Below are 18,575 nucleotides of genomic sequence, written 5' to 3'. Positions count from 1 at the left end.
AAAGTTAGGTATGCCCGGGGCACCTGGGTGGCTCAGTTAGTTAAGCATCTGACTGTTGATTTCAGCTCAGGTCATGATCTCAGAGTAGTGGGATCCAGCCCAGTGTCAGGCTCCTCACTCAGTGGGGAGTCTGCTGGTGATTCTCTCTTTCTCTCTTTCTGCCCTTCCACTCCCCAGCATTCTCTCTCTAAAATAAAAAAACAAATCTTAAAAAAAAAAAATGTATTGGAACATGTCCACGCTCATTCATTTACATATCGCCTTTAGCTGCTTTTCCACCTCAGTGTTAACAGAGTTGCCCAGTTAAAGTAGAGACTTTGCCCTGCAAAGCCAAAAATATTTATTACATAGCCATTTACAGAAAAAGTTTGCTGATCCCCTCTCTAGAGCAAGGTGACAGTTTCACCCTCTTCTTTGCACCCTATGCCTTATAGCCCACCTTTAGGCCAATTTGTTTTCCACTTTCATAATGAGAAAACTTAGATTTTTGTTTAACAGTAATGTACTATTTTCCAATACTTAGAAAAAATCCTCAAATGTTTCTTAGAGTAGAAGAGGAGTTTAAACTCAATGCGATCATAAAATTCCCTTGTGCTCCTATGTCAGGCCAAGGACTACAAACACCATTTCCTTCACAATCCAGTTGATTGCCCTCTCCACATTCCCTAATGTTTACAACTAAGATATATTTGGTGTATTTCGCTTAGCATAATACTTTCTAGTTCCATCCATGTCATTGCAAATGGCAAGATTTCATTCTTTTTGATGGCTGAGTAACTATAGAGAACCAACTGAGGGTTGATGGGGGAGATGTGGAGGGGATGCGCTAAATGGGTGATGAACACAGGGTGTTTTATGTAAATGATGAATCACTAAATTCTGTTCCTGAAACCAGTACTACGCTACATGTTAACTAACTTGAATTAAGGAAAAAAAAAAAATTAGTATATTCCTACTTGGTAAATTCACTTTGATATTTTCAGCGGAGAATCTCAACCCATGGCATTCCCAAGGAATCAGATCGAGATAATCCTTATGCCAAAGAGGCATATTTCACGTGTCATATTCTGTTCCCCTTCAAGGCCATGAGACTGAGGTGATACCAATGCTACAGCAGCCTATACAAGCAAACAATAATCTATATCTGTAAATGCCTCAAGGTACCAACCAAAGCCTAAGGAAAACCAATCACAAATAGCCAATTCGGATTTAAGCTATAACCGATCAATGATTTCCCTACTTTGCTTCCACCTTTTCCCTATAAAAGTCTCTGTATCAAGTCCTGTTGGAAGAACATTTCTAACCACTTCTAGTTTGGCACTGTCCAATGTGCATCAACTTTTGCTCAAATAAACTCAAAATTTTTAAGATGCCTTAGCTTATTTGTAACACCTCGCTGTGATTCCAGGTGGCCCAGAAAAAAAAAAAAAGATCAAGTCAAAGGAGCAGCAGAGAAGAGATGGGGCAGGAAAAAGACAGGCCCTAGGTCCCTGATTCCAGTGACGATAAAGACACCCACTCCTGTCGTGCCTATAGTTTATATACAGCAGCCAAAAAATACCCCTCTTTCTCTTGAAGTAGCTCAAGCAGTATGTCTTGCAACCAAGTCTCCCGACTGCCAAGGCCAGATGACCGGCAGCGAAGGCAGCTGACATCATCTACTGTGTGGATGTTGACAGCGCTACACCTTCAAGGCAGCAATGGCAACAGAACCTGAAGTGCCTTTCCTATTTTCTTATAGAAGCTTTCCCTCCCTTCCCTTTTAGTGGTTTAGGAAATTTAATTTAAAAAAAAATTTTTTAAAGAAGGAAAGGTATTAGCATAGCAATTAGCCCACGGTTCCTCGCAGAAATTGAATTTGCTATGCGCGCCCCAAAGTACATAAACTAATCACACAGTCCTGTGGTCCTTTTATTTTTCCTATCTCTCTATCTCTGCTTCGCTTCTCCTACAGTTTAATGTCTGAAAGTTTAAAAAGGAATCTATGTAAGATCTGCTATAAGCATTTAGCTTGAGTATGAAATTCCTTTACGTGCCGTTAGATATAAGAAAGAACCACGTCTTCTTCAGGCTTGAGGAAGGCAAAACTGTAAAGTGAGGCAAAAGGTAACACACCGAAGAACAAACTTTTTTTAACTTGGCTGAACCTCCCTGCTTGTGCATCTCATGTTTTGCCTCTGAGAATAGAACTTATTAGCAACCCCGAAGTAAAAAAGACAGGATATTTTCAACAAGGGCCTCGCTCTGCCAAACATCCCGGAGTTTGTCTCCAAGGACTTGAAAAGAAAGGAAAGAATGAAGAGCGGAAACCATAAAGCATGCAGTCCAGCTCTCATCTAATTACTGAATGAATGGCACAGTTGTTTTGTCTGATTGCACTAAGCTAGTTATCCACTGCTAGCTTCATTGACAAAAAGGGAATCTACACAAATTATAGGGAAATTCAAGCACTAAAGGAATGTTTTGGTTCAGAGGTTTGCAATGACTATTGGCTTTGGTTTTTGGCAAAGTCTGTCTTTGCCGTATGAACTCGGCTGTGCTGGGTCAGCTTGAAGCGTTCCCAAAAGCCTACAAGAGGACAGACTTCCTTGTCATCTGTATCCCATCAATAAATTAAAGTGATGTTCTCCAGCTCGTGTTTGTTTCTTGGCAGGCTAATCTACAATCAGAAAAAGAAAAGCCTTTCATTTGTGGACTCCAGCTAAAGGAAGGAAGCTTTTGTATGCGGATTCACCGGAGACCAAAATATTAAAAAGTGGAAGAGGAAAACCATATGTTGCAGTTCTCCTAAGTGAGCAGTTCAAAGTTCTGGTGAAAGCAATGCTTGAGTTCATTATACAGAAAAGCAAGTCTTACTGTGAGAAATGGGTGTACGAGTAACAACGCTGATACCTCCGACTGTTATAAACATTGACATTTTAAGTCATACTCTGTTCTCTTCTATTTTTTATACAAGAAAAAAACTAAGAATTAGATATTTCAAAAAAACCTGAACTGATGATACATTTTAGCAAGATGCTTTAAGATTTGCACTCCATTTAAGAAGGAAGTGAGCAATCCAAAGGAATAGAAATCGAAGATAATATTCATAAGCTCATGAGAGATAGTCATAGCAAAGCTAATCCCTTAGAGATTGTCGTAGCGAAGCTACTCCCTCCCTTAGAGATAGTTGTAGCAAAGCTTGTTGACAATTTGTAGTTTCAGCAATTGAATCCAGATTAAAGTGGCAAAAATCACTGTGCTGATTATCTGAACCCTCTCACATAGTCTATTAGATAGTGTGCTGTGTTAAGAACCCTTCTTAAACTCTCTCGCTTCTCCAGGGGTTAACCTTGCCCTCATATCATCTGTGAACAAGGGCACCGAGTTGGTGTGGTCCCTCAGCTGCCTGTAGGAGAAAGCATGGGGATCCTCTGGTCCCTTCTAGCTTGACCACATTTGTGTTTGGTTTCCCTTTTTATCTCTTTGAAGCAGCCAAGCAAGAAATCCTACTTTAACAACTGTATCCTTCAAAGAGTATGACTTCCAGCAAAAATTTTCAGTACTTCCAGTGATTCAGCTCCTTACAGAAAGGAAGTGATTTTGTTGCCTTTTTGTGGTAGAGTCATTTATAAAGACCAGCAGCAGATCAAGTGCATGGAACATGATTAGCAAGAATGCTTGATGGAAATTTGATGGAAGAGCTTCATCGGACAGAAATGTGGATCTGGTTTGAACATGCACTTACCTAGTTTACTGTAAAGAGGACTAAATTACACGTCAGGAGATTTTGTTCCTAATTCTGGCTTTACTGAGTGGTGAACAATATAGTCTCTGGAACCAGACTGTCTTTGAATCCCGGCTCTGCCTCTTACCAGCTGTGTGGGGCTAGTTACTTAACCTCTCTGAGCCTCAGCTTCCCCATCTTAAAATCAGAACTACAAAGACTACTCACCTCCTAGGGGTGTAATATATCTAGCACATAATAAGCACTGTACAAGTGTTTGTTCAGTAAACGATTCTGCTATTGACAACAAAGATCAGATCTTAGCCTTACAAGGCAGGGATTTTTGTTTGTAAATAGAGATAACTGATACTTCTCATATCATAGAGGTCTCCGATGAGTAACTTCCCTCATCTTTGCCCCATCCTGCTTCCAGACACAGGAAACCCAGGCACAGAGGAACGGGACCAAACATGGAATTTAAAAGGGTTGCAACAAAATTCTATCAGGAACTTCTTCCGATTGTGAACAATTGAGTACCATTTGTCACTGAAGAGAGGTTTGTATCTGACTAAGAGAAAATTCATTAGAGGACCAAAGAAACTTTCTCTCTAAATGCCCAGAAGATACATCATTAACCTCTTCTCTGTGGCAAATCAAGTAGTAGGAGATAATGATGAGCATTTCAAAGAGAGTCTATTATAAAGACTAACATCAAAATAAGTGTAAGAAGTTTGATTTGTGACTGTAGGTAGATTATTTCTTTTTGAAAGAAAATTGCTTTCTAATAAAAGAAATCATTAGGTTAGTGTTGGTTTGTTGTTTTGTTTTGTTTTGTTTTTCAAATTACCTACCATCACTATTCTCTGCTATTACTCGTTTGAACAGTAATGAAGAGTTTATTCTTCTTAGGAAATCTCCCATAAATAAGAAGTAGACACATTTCATTTCCCTTCTAATCTCATTTTTTTCCTGAACTTGAAGTTTGAAGTTCTTTTAAGATCTTTTTTTCAATTGTTTTATTATTTATTTATTTATTTATTTATTTATTTATTTATTTTTAAAGTAATCTCTCTGCCTAACGTGGGACTCAAACTCACGACCCTGAGATCAAGACTCGCATGCTCTACCAACCTGAGCCGGCCAGGTACCCCAAAAGAGTTCTTAAAATGTCTTCCAAATTCAACCCATTTGAAACTTGACCTCTACAATAGGGCCAGTATTCAGTATATGGTCCCTGCTCTAGAAATAACAAAGCAGCCCATTTCTAGATCGTTCTGATTATTATAAAAAACCTTTCATAGCATTAATGGTTAAAAATTTGGCAAAAAATAAAATGTGGAGATATCCTTTACATTATGCACGAAAATATTTTTTGTTGGCTCAATGAGTACATTGCCTTTTATAAATCCATTGAAGTCATGGAAAACTAAAAGAGAAACTCATATTTATCAGTTCTTCAGAAAGGTGTTGACATTTTATGGTTAAAATATAATAGAAACAACAAAAGAAAATAATTAATAGATTTAACTACACTATAAGGCAGACAGTTACCAAAAATATGGATGAGCGATTAACATAAAAGTAAATACAATGAGTACACAAATAAAATATTCAAGTCCTCACCAGTAACAAAAAATATGCAATATTTTAAAACAATAAGGTATAATTTTATGCCTAAAAAAATTATTGCTTTTAAAATTATATAATAGTTTTTGACTAGTAATAATTAGGCAACACAATGTTGACAAAATACACACAGTGTTGCTGGCAACATACATTATATGATCCTTTGGAGAGCAATTTGCCAACATATAGCAAAAAAAAATTAGATTCATTATTCTACCATGGAGCTTCTCCTTGTGGGAATTTTATTCTATGTAAAAATCCAAGAGAAAAAGGACCTATCTATATTTATACACCCATAACAGTATTTTTTAAATGGCTAAATATTAAAACCCACTTAGTGTCCAACCACTTATTCTTTCAAAAGAATATCTAAAAGCCATTTTAAAAAGATCAGTATGGGAACTATGTAGCAATATAAAAAAAAATTGCTTGTGTGGCTGATGATGTGGAAAATAACCAATTTAAAATTGTAGCCACAGAAAAATATAAATCTACAAACAATGAGAAGGAAAGGAGCAAAAAATTCCAATAATGCACTAAGGTTATTGGATTATTGCTGATTGTTTTCTTTTCCCTTTAATTTTTCAATAATACCATTACATGAGTTTTTATAATACGGAGTAAAAAGCCATCCCCCTCACTGGAGGCGGCCAGGTTCTCTAACTCATGGAGATGGACTCAGTCCAGGACATGGACATGAGAGACAGAGAATTGGCCCTGGTTCTAACGATTCCCAAGGACAGTCTCAGGACCACTCTCCCCACGGTTTGGGAGGTAGGGGGTGGGGCATGCCAATAAAGTATAGATATTTTTCTTTAAACGCCTTCCTGTGCTTTGCCCCCAAGCCATTGATTTCCATGAGTGTTACTACCCTAAATGCCAGGTTCATGATTCTTTATTTATAATGCCTCTTGTCTTTGTCCTTTCTCCCATGGCTACACTTTTTCTAACCCCTTATCTCCTTCCCTCTGAACAATTCCAGGGACCTCTACACTCATCTCCACAACTTCCGTCATCCCCGTCAGTCTGCTCTGCACAAGGCTCCACAGCCAGTCCCATTGCTCAAAAACAATTCTGCATTATGACTCTCCTGCTAGAACACCCCAAAACGTCTCCCATTTACCCTCTATATTAATCTGAACCTCTGCCAAGTCCTTCCATAGAAGACCAACGTTCCATAAGGCCTATCATTGTTTTCCAAGGCTGCCCATGAAAACTTCTGTCTAGTTAGGCTTGTCTTCTTCCTGCATTCTACTTCCGTTCCTGGAGTTCTCTCTCATTCTCTCTCTCGCATCCTCCTCATACATACACATGCACACTGACAGATAAACACACACACACACTCACACACATTCACAATTTTTATTCTGTCCTTTTTACCCTTGGAATACCCTCTTCGCTCCTCTCTGTTTGCCTTCATCTTATTTTTCCTTCTTACTTTGGTCTGACCTTTTTCTGAATCCCTCTATCATCTTTCCATTCAGTTTAACTAGCGCTTTCTTATACATTGTCTTCTTTTTAGAAATTGCAACTTATTTTCCTTATTTTATAAATAGCTCCTAGAATCTAATGTTAGCCCACAAGTCTAACAGGTGAGTAAATTAGAGTATTATAGAGAGTACTGGATTCTGGGAGCTTGGACCCATCCTAGATACAAATTAGGAGCCATAAGAAGGAGAGAGAAAAATTCCTTTTTATTGAAATTCAGTATTCTAAAAACTGAGTAAATTTCTGAAACTTTTTGTCTTTGTCAGTTTTCCAATCATTTTTTAACACTCCCTCCTCTCATTCTGGAGACCATCTCTTTAGAAACTCTGTGCCTACATGTCTCTTAATTCCCCCTCCCACTGAGGTTACACAGTCAGATCTGCCCTGTGAAAATTCCTAATTCTTCAGGCCTGAGGTGTTACCAGGGAAAACAATCAGGTCTCATGCTCAAAAGAAGTGTATTTCCGGAGTCAGTATTTTCCTCCTGCTGNTATCAGTGAACAGCACCGCCCATTACTCAAGCCAGACATCTAGGAATCATCTTTTCTCTTCTATTTCCCTCATCTCCTCTTGATCATTGATCAAGATCTACAGAAATTAACTAATCTCTCTTCTATATCTGAGAAGTATATATAAAGAGAGAGATACTGAGAGTATATATATCTATACTCAAATATCAGCAAAACAACATAGGAGTCTGCAGAAAAATTAATTTAGTGCTAAAATAACATGATTATAGAACTAAAAAAAATTAGAAACAGAAAGAGAAGCATGCTAAAAATATCATTTCCAACATTAAGGAAAATCCTAAAAAAATAATCATGAATGAAAAGAATAAAACAAACAGATCAAAGCAATTAGAGAAAAGAACATAAATACTGATGATGGAGGCATTCCAGCATAAGGCTAACTGGAATTTCTGAAATAGAAAACTCAACTGTTGAATTCTCTGAGAAAAACCTGCTTAATCATTCCCATCTGAAAAACTTGAGAAATAAAGTAAGTCAGTGATAGAGAATCAAAATATCACCACCATCAGTTATAAAAGCTTAGTATGTATCTTAGCTGGGCAGCCACATAGACCCGCTCTCTGAATCACAGCATTTGACATGCTTACCTTATCCACCAGGCAACGCTGAATCAGAACAGACCAGCTCTCCTGAGAGCTGGGAGGAGAGGGGAGTTCATCAGGAGGAACATGGCCAAGCACAGGTGAGTGGTTGCTCCCCAAAGGGTGCCCACTCTTAGGAGGAAGAGAGGCAGAACTGACATAAGCAACCCCAATTTATCTTCCAAAATTATCAATGATAAGTTGTCAAGAGGTGGACAGAGGCTGACGTCAATGGAACACACATTATGAGAGGGCCAGTGTTCGCTCTCAGCGAAAGGGCTCTCAAAATGTCTGCCTGGGGGCACCTGGGTGGCACAGCGGTTAAGCATCTGCCTTCGGCTCAGGGCGTGATCCCGGCGTTATGGGATCGAGCCCCACATCAGGCTTCTCCGCTAGGAGCCTGCTTCTTCCTCTCCCACTCCCCCTGCTTGTGTTCCCTCTCTCGCTGGCTGTCTCTATCTCTGTCGAATAAATAAATAAAATCTTAAAAAAAAAAAAAAAAGTCTGCCTGATGGGATTTTAGAATTGCTCCGCTGTGTGTCTCCCAGTTGTCATCTTTCTCAGACGGAATGTTTGATGCAGTTACTCTTCCCAATACCATCATTGTATGTTGGATATGTATAGAAGAGAAAACTTAACCACATTAGCCCCAAAGTCTTGACCAAAAAGCACCATTTGTAGACCTGCGATAGAGACTACAGCACATCACCTGATACCCTCAACACTGTATTTGGTGTCATTACTCTATGGGACTTTTTTGGGTTGTTTTTTTCCCCTTGGGGTGGGAGCAAGTATATTTTGCACATAAAAAGGAGTCTGAAATCAAATATTTTGTTGCACAGAAAGACTGTAGAAGATATTAGGGTATGTTCTGCTTCTCTCTCCTTCCAGGCAAACAGATGGATTGTATTTCTCTCTCCTCTGTGACTTGCTTAGACCAGTAAAATGCAAATGGAAATGCCATATGTTTCTTCCATGCAGTAGCATTAAGAGCCAGGACAAAGTCACCACATTCCTCCTTTCATTTTTTTGCCTTGGTGATTATGGAAGCATGTGTTGAGCTGGAGCACCTATCAGCCTGTGTGCCTAAAAGACTGCAGTGAGCAGAGGCCCTCCAACCAATGTAGGACATGTGGCAAGTAAACACTATCAAGTTATGTTGTGACTTTCTGCTGTAGGTTCGAGTGGCTGGTGTCGAGATGGCCAAGTTCACGAAACCCAGGAGGATGGTGCTGGTCCTGGCTGGACGCTACTCCAGACTCAAAGCGATCATCATGAAGAACATTGATGGTGGCCCCTAAGACCCTCCCTACAGCCACGTTCTGGTGGCTGGAATTGACTGCAATCCCTGAAAAGTGATAGCTGCCATGGGCAAGAAGAACATCGCCAAGAGGTCAAAGATCAAGTCTTTTGTGAAAGTTTATAACTACAATCACCTCATACCCATGAGGTACTCTGCAGATAGCCCCTTGGACAAAACTGTTGTCAAGAAGGATATCTTCAGAGACCTTAAAGGCAAGGCCTGACAAGAGACCAAGGTCCAGCTCGAGGAGAGGTAAACAGGATCCAACAAAAACAAACGGTTCTTCCAGAAACTGTGGTCTTAGATCGGTTTTGTTTCAGTCATTAAAAATAGCCCCAAAATAATAAATGAGTACAAAATAAGGCTCTGTTGTGTTGCGCTCAAAGCCAGTGAGATCTGAGAGTTGTTTGCAGCCACAGCATCATCTAGTACATCCGGACGTGTATGCTGCTTTCTTGCATAGAAATGTGCAGTGGAGGCAGCTCTAGTCACCTGGTCTTATTCAAGGGACCGCCTCTTTTTCCCTTCAAGTACACTAAAAATCTCTTTTTTATTCTCTCCGCTGTTGAACTTAATGTGGATTCTACCTGGTAAGACAGCATCCACAAATTCTTACGCCTGGGCATTTTCAGCACTATACCTCAGTGGGTATCGTCTCTTGGTGTAGAATGGCTGAGGCATTTTTTTAAAAGCCTCCTAATTAAGTTTTCATCTTGTCTCCACATTTAACTGGAAAAATCTCCTTAACACATTCCTAATCTAAAACAGCTGTTGATAATTTCTTAAGACTGAACCCAGCAAAGGGCAGTATCCATGCAATGTTCCAGATTCTGCAAGGTATTTCTTTCTTCAGTGTCTTTTTCTCAATTATGTTTTTTTTCCCCTCTACTCTTGTCAGGAAGTTTCAGCTGAATTTGTGTTGGTATATCTGGTATTGACTACTAGAGCCCAAGAGTAAGAGCATAAAACCAAAATCTCAGCTGCCTTGCAGTTCAAGTGAAGCAAATGCAGGGTAGATAGATGGCCACAAATGCTTAAAAGTCCTCTAAAGAAACTCTTTTCTCTAGGTTTTGGAAGTTTGATTCTGGAATCAGTTATTGCTGTATAACCAATCATCTTAAAACTTCAAGGCTTGAACTTTCTTACACCATACACAAAAATAAACTCTAAATGTGAGACCTGAAACCATAAAAGTTCTAAAAGAAAACACAGGCAATAATTTCTTTGACAACACTGTAGCAACATTTTTCTAGATACATCTCCTGTGGCAAGGGAAACAAAAACAACAACAACCAACTACTGGGACTACATCAAAATAAAAAGCCTCTGCACAATAAAGGAAACAATCAACAAAACAAAAAGATGACCTACTGAATGGGAGAAGATGTTTGCAAAGGATATACCTGATAAGGGGTTCATATCCAAAATATGTAAAGAACTTAGACAACTCAACACCAAAAAAACCAAGTAATCCAACTAAAAAATGGGCAAAAGACAGGAACAGACATTTCTCCAAAGAAAACATCCAGATGTCCAACAGACACATGAAAAGATGCTCAATATCACTCATCATCAGAGAAATAAATGTAAATCAAAACCACAATGAGATGTTACCTCACACCTGTCAGAAGGGCTAAAATCAGGGGCGCCTGGATAGCTCAGTCATTAAGCGTCTGCCTTCGGCTCAGGGCGTGATCCTGGTGTTCTGGGATCGAGCCCACGTCAGGCTCTTCCGCTGGGAGCCTGCTTCTTCCTCTCCCACTGTGTTGTGTTCCCTCTCTCGCTGGCTGTCTCTCTCTCTGTCAAATAAATAAAATATTAAAAAAAAAAAAAGAAAGAAAAAGAAAAAAGAAGGGCTAAAATCAAAAACACAAGAAACAAGTGTTGGCAAGTGTGGAGAAAAAGGAACCCTCACGCACTGTTGGTGGGAATGCAAACTGGTGCAGTCACTGTGGAAAACAGTATAGAGTTTCCTCAAATAATTGAAAATACAATTGCTATATGATCCAGTAATTTCACTACCATGTATTTACCCAACGAAAACAAAAACAATCATTCCAAAAGATATATGCCTCCCTCTCTCTCTCTCTCTATATATATATATACTGCAGCATTATTTACAATAGCCAAAAGATGGAAGCAACCCAATTGTCCATCAACAGATGAATGGATAAAGATGTGATATATATATATATATATATATAGAGAGAGAGAGAGAGAGAGAGAGAGAATATTAGCATATATATATTGCATATATATATATATATAGAATATTAGCCATAAAAATGAACAAAATCTTGTCATTTACAATGACATGGACCTAGGATGGACCTAGACAGTATGATGCTAAGTGAAATAAGTCCATCAGAAAAAGACAAATACCATATGATTTCACTCATATGCGAAATTAAAAAACAAAAGAGATGAACAAAGAGAAAAGGAGATAAACCAAAAAAACAGACTCTTAACTATAGAGAGCAAACTGGTAGTTACCAGAGTAGAGAGGGGTGTAAGGAATGAATGAAACAGGTGAAGGGGATTAGGAGTACACCTATCATGATGAGCACTGGGTAATGTATAGAATTTTTGAATCACTATATTATACACCTGAAACTAATGTAACACTGTACATTAATTATACTGGAATTAAAAAAACAAATTAATTTTTTTAAAAATGTTGAGGTTTACAACATCAACTATTTATTACTTCTCGGTTTTGTTGACCTAGGCTAGTTTAGCTGCTCTCATTTGGGTTCTTCCATATGTTTGTGGTCATCTAAAGGAGGTCAGGGACTCATGACCCATTTTTGTTTCATGTGGTCTCTTATCCTCCAGCAAACTCTACAGGCTTGTTTTCATAGCAATGGCAGGTTTCCAGGAAAGGAGTAGTATACCCAAGTACTTTTGCAAACCACTGCTTGTACCATGTCTGCTACTATTCCATTGGCCAAAGCAAATCATATGAGCAAGCCCAGAATCAGTACAGGAGAGCACTATCAAAGGCATGGATACAGAGGACATGAAAGATAGGGACCATCAGTGCACTTCATGCACTAATTGATTATTATTAATTATTACTAATTATCTATCCTAATGTATTAATCAGTGCAATTAATGTATCAGATAATGTACTTAGGAAAAGTTAAGTTTGCATAACAAGCTGTGTCAGTTTATACTTTAAAACCTTTCTTCTGGTGGTTGCTAGAAGGGCAGGGGACAAAATAGGTGAAGGGGATTAAGAAGTACAAGCTTCCAGTTGTAAAATAAACAAGTCATGGAGATGGGAAGTACAGCTTAGGGAATCTAGTCAATAATATTACGATAACATTGTATGGTGACAGACGGTGACTACACCTAGAGTGATAAGCATTAAGCAATGTACAGAATTGTCAAATCACTATGTTATACACCCGAAACTAAGATAACATTGTATGTCAACTATACTTCAATAATAAAATTTCAAAGATTTTTATTTATTTATTTGAGAGATAGAGCACTTGCACATGCAGGTGGGAGGAGGGGCAGAAGGAGAGAGAGAGAGAGAGAGAATCCCAAGCAGATGCCCTGCTGAGCACAGAGCCCAAAATGGGGCTTGATCCCATGACTCATGAGATGATGACCTGAGCAGAAATCACAAATCAGACACTTAACCAACTGAACCACCCAGGTGTCCCAACAATAAAAATTAAAATAAAAAAGAAACCTTTCCTAAAACCTGCTCACAGATGTGGTTCTGGCCACCTACATGGTTGTAATTTGATGATAGCCTACCTACTAGGATCTGTGTGCCCTTGTCAAGGCCCTATTTGACTCTCTGCATTCCTGCCAAGAAACTCTGACTCCCACAAACTCTTTTTAACGGTCTCATAGTCCTGTATACACTTGGCACCTAAAATGTCTATACACCCTTTAGATAAAGAAGAGAACAGAACATGGGCAGGTTGTTTTGTTTTTTTTTTAATCCTGAAATGTTCCCTGAATTCATAGAAACTGTCACTTACCTGTGCAGCAAGCCCCCATAAACTGCAGTTATAGGCTGCCAGGCACTGAATGTTTGTGTGCCCCCTCAAATTCTTTATGTTGAAGCCTTAATCCCCAATGTGATGGTAATAGGTAGTGGGGTCTTGGGGAAGTAATTAGATTTAGATGAGTTCATGAGGGTGGAGTGTTCATGATGGGATTAATACCCTTAGAAGAAAAGGAAGACAGCAGAGCTTCCTCTCTCTGCAGTGGGAAGGCAGCCACCTGCAAGCCAGAACAGGGCCCTCACCGAGAACTAAATCTTCCAACACCTTGTTCTTGGACTTCCCAGCCTCCAGAACTGTAAAAAATAAATGTCTGTTGTTTAAGCCCCCTAGTCTATGGTATTTTGTTACAATGGCTCAAGCTTATTAAGACATAGACCAACATCAAATATCATGTGCCTAAAAAGAGTAGCATTAGAAAACTAGTATAAGAGAAACAATAAAGTGTCAAGGTCAAAACAATCTACACGCACATTAAAATCAAATGTCCAGGGGTGTGCGGCTTACTCAGTTGGTGAAGCATGAACTCTTGCTCTCAGGGTTGTGAGTTTGAGCCCCATGTTGGGTATAGAGATTACTTAAAAATAAAATCTTAAAAAAAAAAATCGGAGCAACTTGGGTGGCTCAGCCAGGTGAGCATCTGACTAGTGATTTCAGCTCAGGTCGTGACCTCATGGGTCATGGGATCAAGCCTGCATCAGGCTCCCCACTCAGTGGGGAGTCTGCTTGAGATTCTCTCCCTCTGCCCCTGCCCCTGCTTGTGTGCACTCTCTCTCTCAAAAATGAATAAATAAATCTTAAAAAAAAAGACAAATATTCGAAGCCACACCTAAACCTTCTTCTTGTGTAATTTAAATCTCCAAATTCTATTGTTTGTTGCATCATGCAATATTTCTGACCTATACACCAAATGCCAAGACTTTCAAAGAGCTAATAAATAGCACCCCTCTTTCCTGCTNAGATTATTTAGAAATTGAAAAAGAAGGCATTTCAACAGCTGGACAACCAAAATATCACCTTTATGGTTGATAAAGGCCAAGCTAGAAGACACAATTAAGAGTGGCAGCCAAATGTACCTGCTCACTGAAACCGGAAATGAGGCCGACTTTGTATTCGGGCATAGGCAGTACTGATGAGAACGGTAGTCTTCCTAACAGGAGGTGGGTGGTCTGATCCAGTAAGAATTACTGCACAGAAAGTGGAAGTTATCCTGCTTCCTGGTTCTTGTTTCCCTTGGGCTTTTATTCTCCACAAGAACAAGAGTAGAAACCAAGCCAAGCAGGTTTAAGTTATTCATCAAAAATGCAGAGCTCAGACGTAACATTGATTGTTCTCTGGGATAAATTAAGCAAAGGAGTGAAAGTACACTAATTAAGCGACCCCCTTATTGAAGGATATATTTCCCTAAAATCAACAAATAGAATAAGAAAAACATTCAAAGGCATAACAGGAACAAATTTCCTGTATTGAAGGAAGAAGAAAATATGAACATTAAAGTAGAACACTGAATTCCACTTCTACCCATGAAGAAACTCAATGAAAAATATGTAGTCTTTTCAACAAATGGTACTGGAACAATTGGACACCAATTATTAAAAAATGAAACTTGACCTAAATTTCACACCTTACATAAAAATGTACTCAACATAAATCATGCACTTAAATTACAAAAGTTAAAGTGCTATTATCAAAAGATGGGGCAATGGTTACTGAAGAACTTTAATGACTAACAAAAAGAGTCCTTAACTAGTAACTGATTTGAAAGTATCTTTTCCTGCCAGAAGTATCAATGTTGTCTGGCATTTATCATTATTCTTTCATTCATTCACTCATTCATTCATTCGTTCATTCATTCATGTCACTCTTCTTGAAGGAGCTCAATACACAGGAAAATGAAGTATTTCTTCTTCAGTCATTATAACTGCTGACCTGGTACCCTGTTAATCTGTCAGAAGAGGTAACACAGAACCTCACTTGGGGTCCCCCTCTGCTGGGCACCTTGCATGTGTACCAACCACACTGCATTGGCTAGAGTATGGCAAGCAAGTAGGGAAACATGACTAGCTCCCCAGATACCTCATGTCCTCTTCTACGTTGAGCTTCAGAGACAGGACTTCCTTGGATCTTTTGGGTTCTTGGTATTCTGCTCTCACTCTTGTAATTTTTCTCAGAAGCAGCACAGAGAAAAAGGGGAAAAAAGGCAATAGCAGTAGTATTTTCATAACCATAAAAGGCTATCTGGTTGAAGGTCTTCTGACTCTTTGCCTGCTTTCTATTGCCAAACAGCACATTTATTAAAACATACCAAAAGCCAAATAGGCTGGTTGCTGGCAGCGAAGTTCATTTAAAGAACTGAAGTAGGAAGATTACAGAACTGGAGAGCTATGAGAACTGTTTTCTGAAGAAAACTAAACAGCCAGGAAAGCACTAGAGCTTTTGTAACTGTTTGAAATTGATGCAAATGTGGGGAGCTGTTTCAATGTATCCGACGCACACTCCCTTTGAATGTGGCCCTGTCAAAAGCAGTATTATCAATGATGTGCTAATATCAAAAATCAATATGAGATATTAGCAATGACATCCTAATAATTAGATTTAGAAACGATGTTGATTTTTGTTATCAAAAACTGCATATTCTATTTTCTGTAAATTACTGCTTTTCGAGCTCTTAAAGTTTGTGTTAGTAAAAAAATAAAAATAAAAGAAGAAGGAAGAAAGGAAGGAAGGAAGAAAAGGAAGGGAAGGAAGGGAAGGGAAGGGAAGGGAAGGGAAGGGAAGGGAAGGAAGGAAGGAAGGAAGGAAGGAAGGAAGGAAGGAAGGAAGGAAGGAAAAGAAGGAGAAGGAGAAGGAGAAGGAGAAGGAGAAGGAGAAGAAAGGAAAGTAAGAAATGTCCATTTGTATGTTCTTTGCTTTCTAAATCATTTCTTAATGCGCTGGATTTGACTCCTTCATAAAATCTTAGATCTTTCTGCCCAGCTTGCAACAGAGGATCCCAGTAGCAGCACCAAAGGGAGTTGGTGAGCTCCCAGTTAGGAGGGTTTTGTGTCCTGCCCCTTGTTAAGGACTATGGCCATCTGCTCACTCTCAGGTCCAGTCCCATGCCAGTGCTGTTTCAAGCCCAATCTCACTGCTAGTTCATCCTATAGAAAAATGTAGGCACTGTCAGCAAGTAGATTTAAGATTTGCTAGGAGCTTTACAGTTTAAAAACTCTTTTTACTGTTTTTACCATTTAAAAAATTCTAACAACTTGTACATCACCTCTTACACAAATTCTTTCTTGGCTTTATCTAATTGCATTTGTCATCATGTTGGTGACAATCTTCTATACAGGAAGAAAACTGGATTACTTTGGATTTTACAGAGACTTTATACATTATAAATGTGAAGTAGGTATTTTCACCCCTTTTTTAGAGGCATAGGAAAGGACCCACTAACACACTCGAGCCCTCCTCGCTAGTAAGTGGAAGAATGGGAACTTGGACTTGGGTTTCCTGAACAAGTCCACCAAGCTTTAACCTCTGTTCAAAACATAATAACAACCATTCATATATTTATAGTATTTGGAAATAAAAGCATTTCATATGCACCATCTCTATCTGATCCTAGAAGTAAGCAGAACAAAGCATTGCATCCCATTTTATAGATGCAAAAACCAAGGCTGGGGGTAGTCAGGGAGGCGGAGTGGGGGGGGGTTAAATGATTTCTCTAAGATCAAACAACTTTCAAGTGGCCAAGTCAGACAAGACAGAGAAGCCAGGCTTTGGGACTCCTCACTCACACTATCCCAGCTCCACTCTATCTGCTGTACTTTGCCTCTCATTCCACTGCTTTCTCAGTTTATCTAATTAAATTGGTTATACGCAGTTTTGCCTCCATAGATGAAGAAAACTGGACTACTTGGCTTTTAAGAGAATTGGGGGATGTTTTTATAGGGTGAAAGCTTCTGTTGAAGACTTCTGCTCAACAGAACCTAGAATGACAAATGAAGAGGAGGAGGAGGAGGAGGAGGAGGAGGAGGAGGAGGAAAATAAAACAACCTGGCAATTATTTACCAGGGTGTGTGTAGAATTGTCGTTAGCCTTCCAATCATGAAGATTTGTGCCCAGTCTGTTTAAAATACCATTAGTGTGGAGTGCTTGGCCGGCTCAGTCTGTAGGGCGTGGGACTCTTGATCGTGGGGGTTTTAGCTCAAGCCTCATGTTGGGCCAGAGTTTACTCTAAAAAAATTTTTTTTAATTAAAAAGTAAATAAATAAAATGTATTAAAATACTGTTAGTGTGGGTTTAAAATTTTTTGATTGCATTGTGAGCAGTATGGATCAACACTTGAGAAGTATCTTTAAATAATCTGCTAAGTTTTTATTTAAAAACTTAATTCTTAAAAAAATTATAACAAAAAATGTTGTAGGCACAGAAAAATTCCAACAACTGGTTGGTGTGAGCTAGGATCATTCGATGTATATACTTAGGTCTTTTTGACGTGGAGAAGGTGAAATTATGGTTATTTGAAAACAGAACCGTTAAAGATTGTGTCAAAACAGTTTCTTTCCTCCACTTGATTTTTTACTGTAACAAAAAGATTGTGTACTTCAGCCCCGTGTGGTATCACATGGAAGTCTAAATGTCCTTACAATGTTCTTGACTCAGTCCCAAGAGTGCAGGTAGCTGGCCTTCATTGAATAAGAATGCAACTGTGACTCAGAAGACTTAAAAACGTGTCTCCAAAACACTGATACCAGTGAATATGAGGACATTTGTAGAAAGATGAAAGAATCACATTTCCCTCTTTTGCAAAAAGGTAAGCTTTACTCTTGCTAAAATCAATTCCTATTACTACCAAAAAGGTAAGGGGTGTGTGTGTGAAAAAAAGTAATTTGTCAACTACAAGTCACTATTCACATATAAGATTTTTTTATCATCACCCTATTAGGGAATTAATAAAGTCTCATTTGTTTGGTGCCCTTTAGCCTTTCCTATCTGATTACTAGGCAATAGAGCTTCAGGGATAATAAAGGTGAAATCGCCAATAAATTTTTTTTAAGAAAAAAAAAATCTAGCTATGCCAAAGTTCTCAGAGTTCCACGTTGTGCAACAAAGCCACTGGGCTTTGAATCAGGGCCATGACTCCAGCACCTTGTGCCAGATACTACATTTACTCAGGGTCACTTGGGCAAAAGTAATGAAAAATATTAAAGCAATGTTTATGTAACAGATATGCAATATCAATCATGTTATGTACATTGGTGGTAAGAGTAAGGATTGGGTTGTTTGGGAGAAAAGCGACATTTTCTCTTAAGTAGTGGAAAATTACCAGTT

At 38.8% G+C, this 18,575-nt stretch overlaps 1 long non-coding RNA gene and 1 pseudogene across 1 annotated transcript in view; one reads left to right on the top strand and one right to left on the bottom strand.

The window, feature by feature from the left end:
* LOC103659192 overlaps positions 1-15,915 on the bottom strand; it is a 194,054-nt gene extending 178,139 nt beyond the window's left edge. The window contains exon 1 of the long non-coding RNA XR_005833113.1: positions 15,336-15,915. This is a non-coding gene — a long non-coding RNA (uncharacterized LOC103659192). The remainder of the gene's footprint in view (positions 1-15,335) is intronic.
* On the top strand, positions 8,909-10,414 carry LOC103659191 (annotated as a pseudogene).
* Positions 15,916-18,575: the final 2,660 nt, after the last annotated feature.

Source organism: Ursus maritimus, unplaced genomic scaffold, assembly GCF_017311325.1.
Source record: "Ursus maritimus isolate PB19 unplaced genomic scaffold, ASM1731132v1 scaffold_10, whole genome shotgun sequence".
NCBI lineage: Eukaryota > Metazoa > Chordata > Mammalia > Carnivora > Ursidae > Ursus > Ursus maritimus.
Note: the sequence above shows the minus strand (reverse complement) of the source record. Positions and strands in the feature narration are given on the sequence as shown.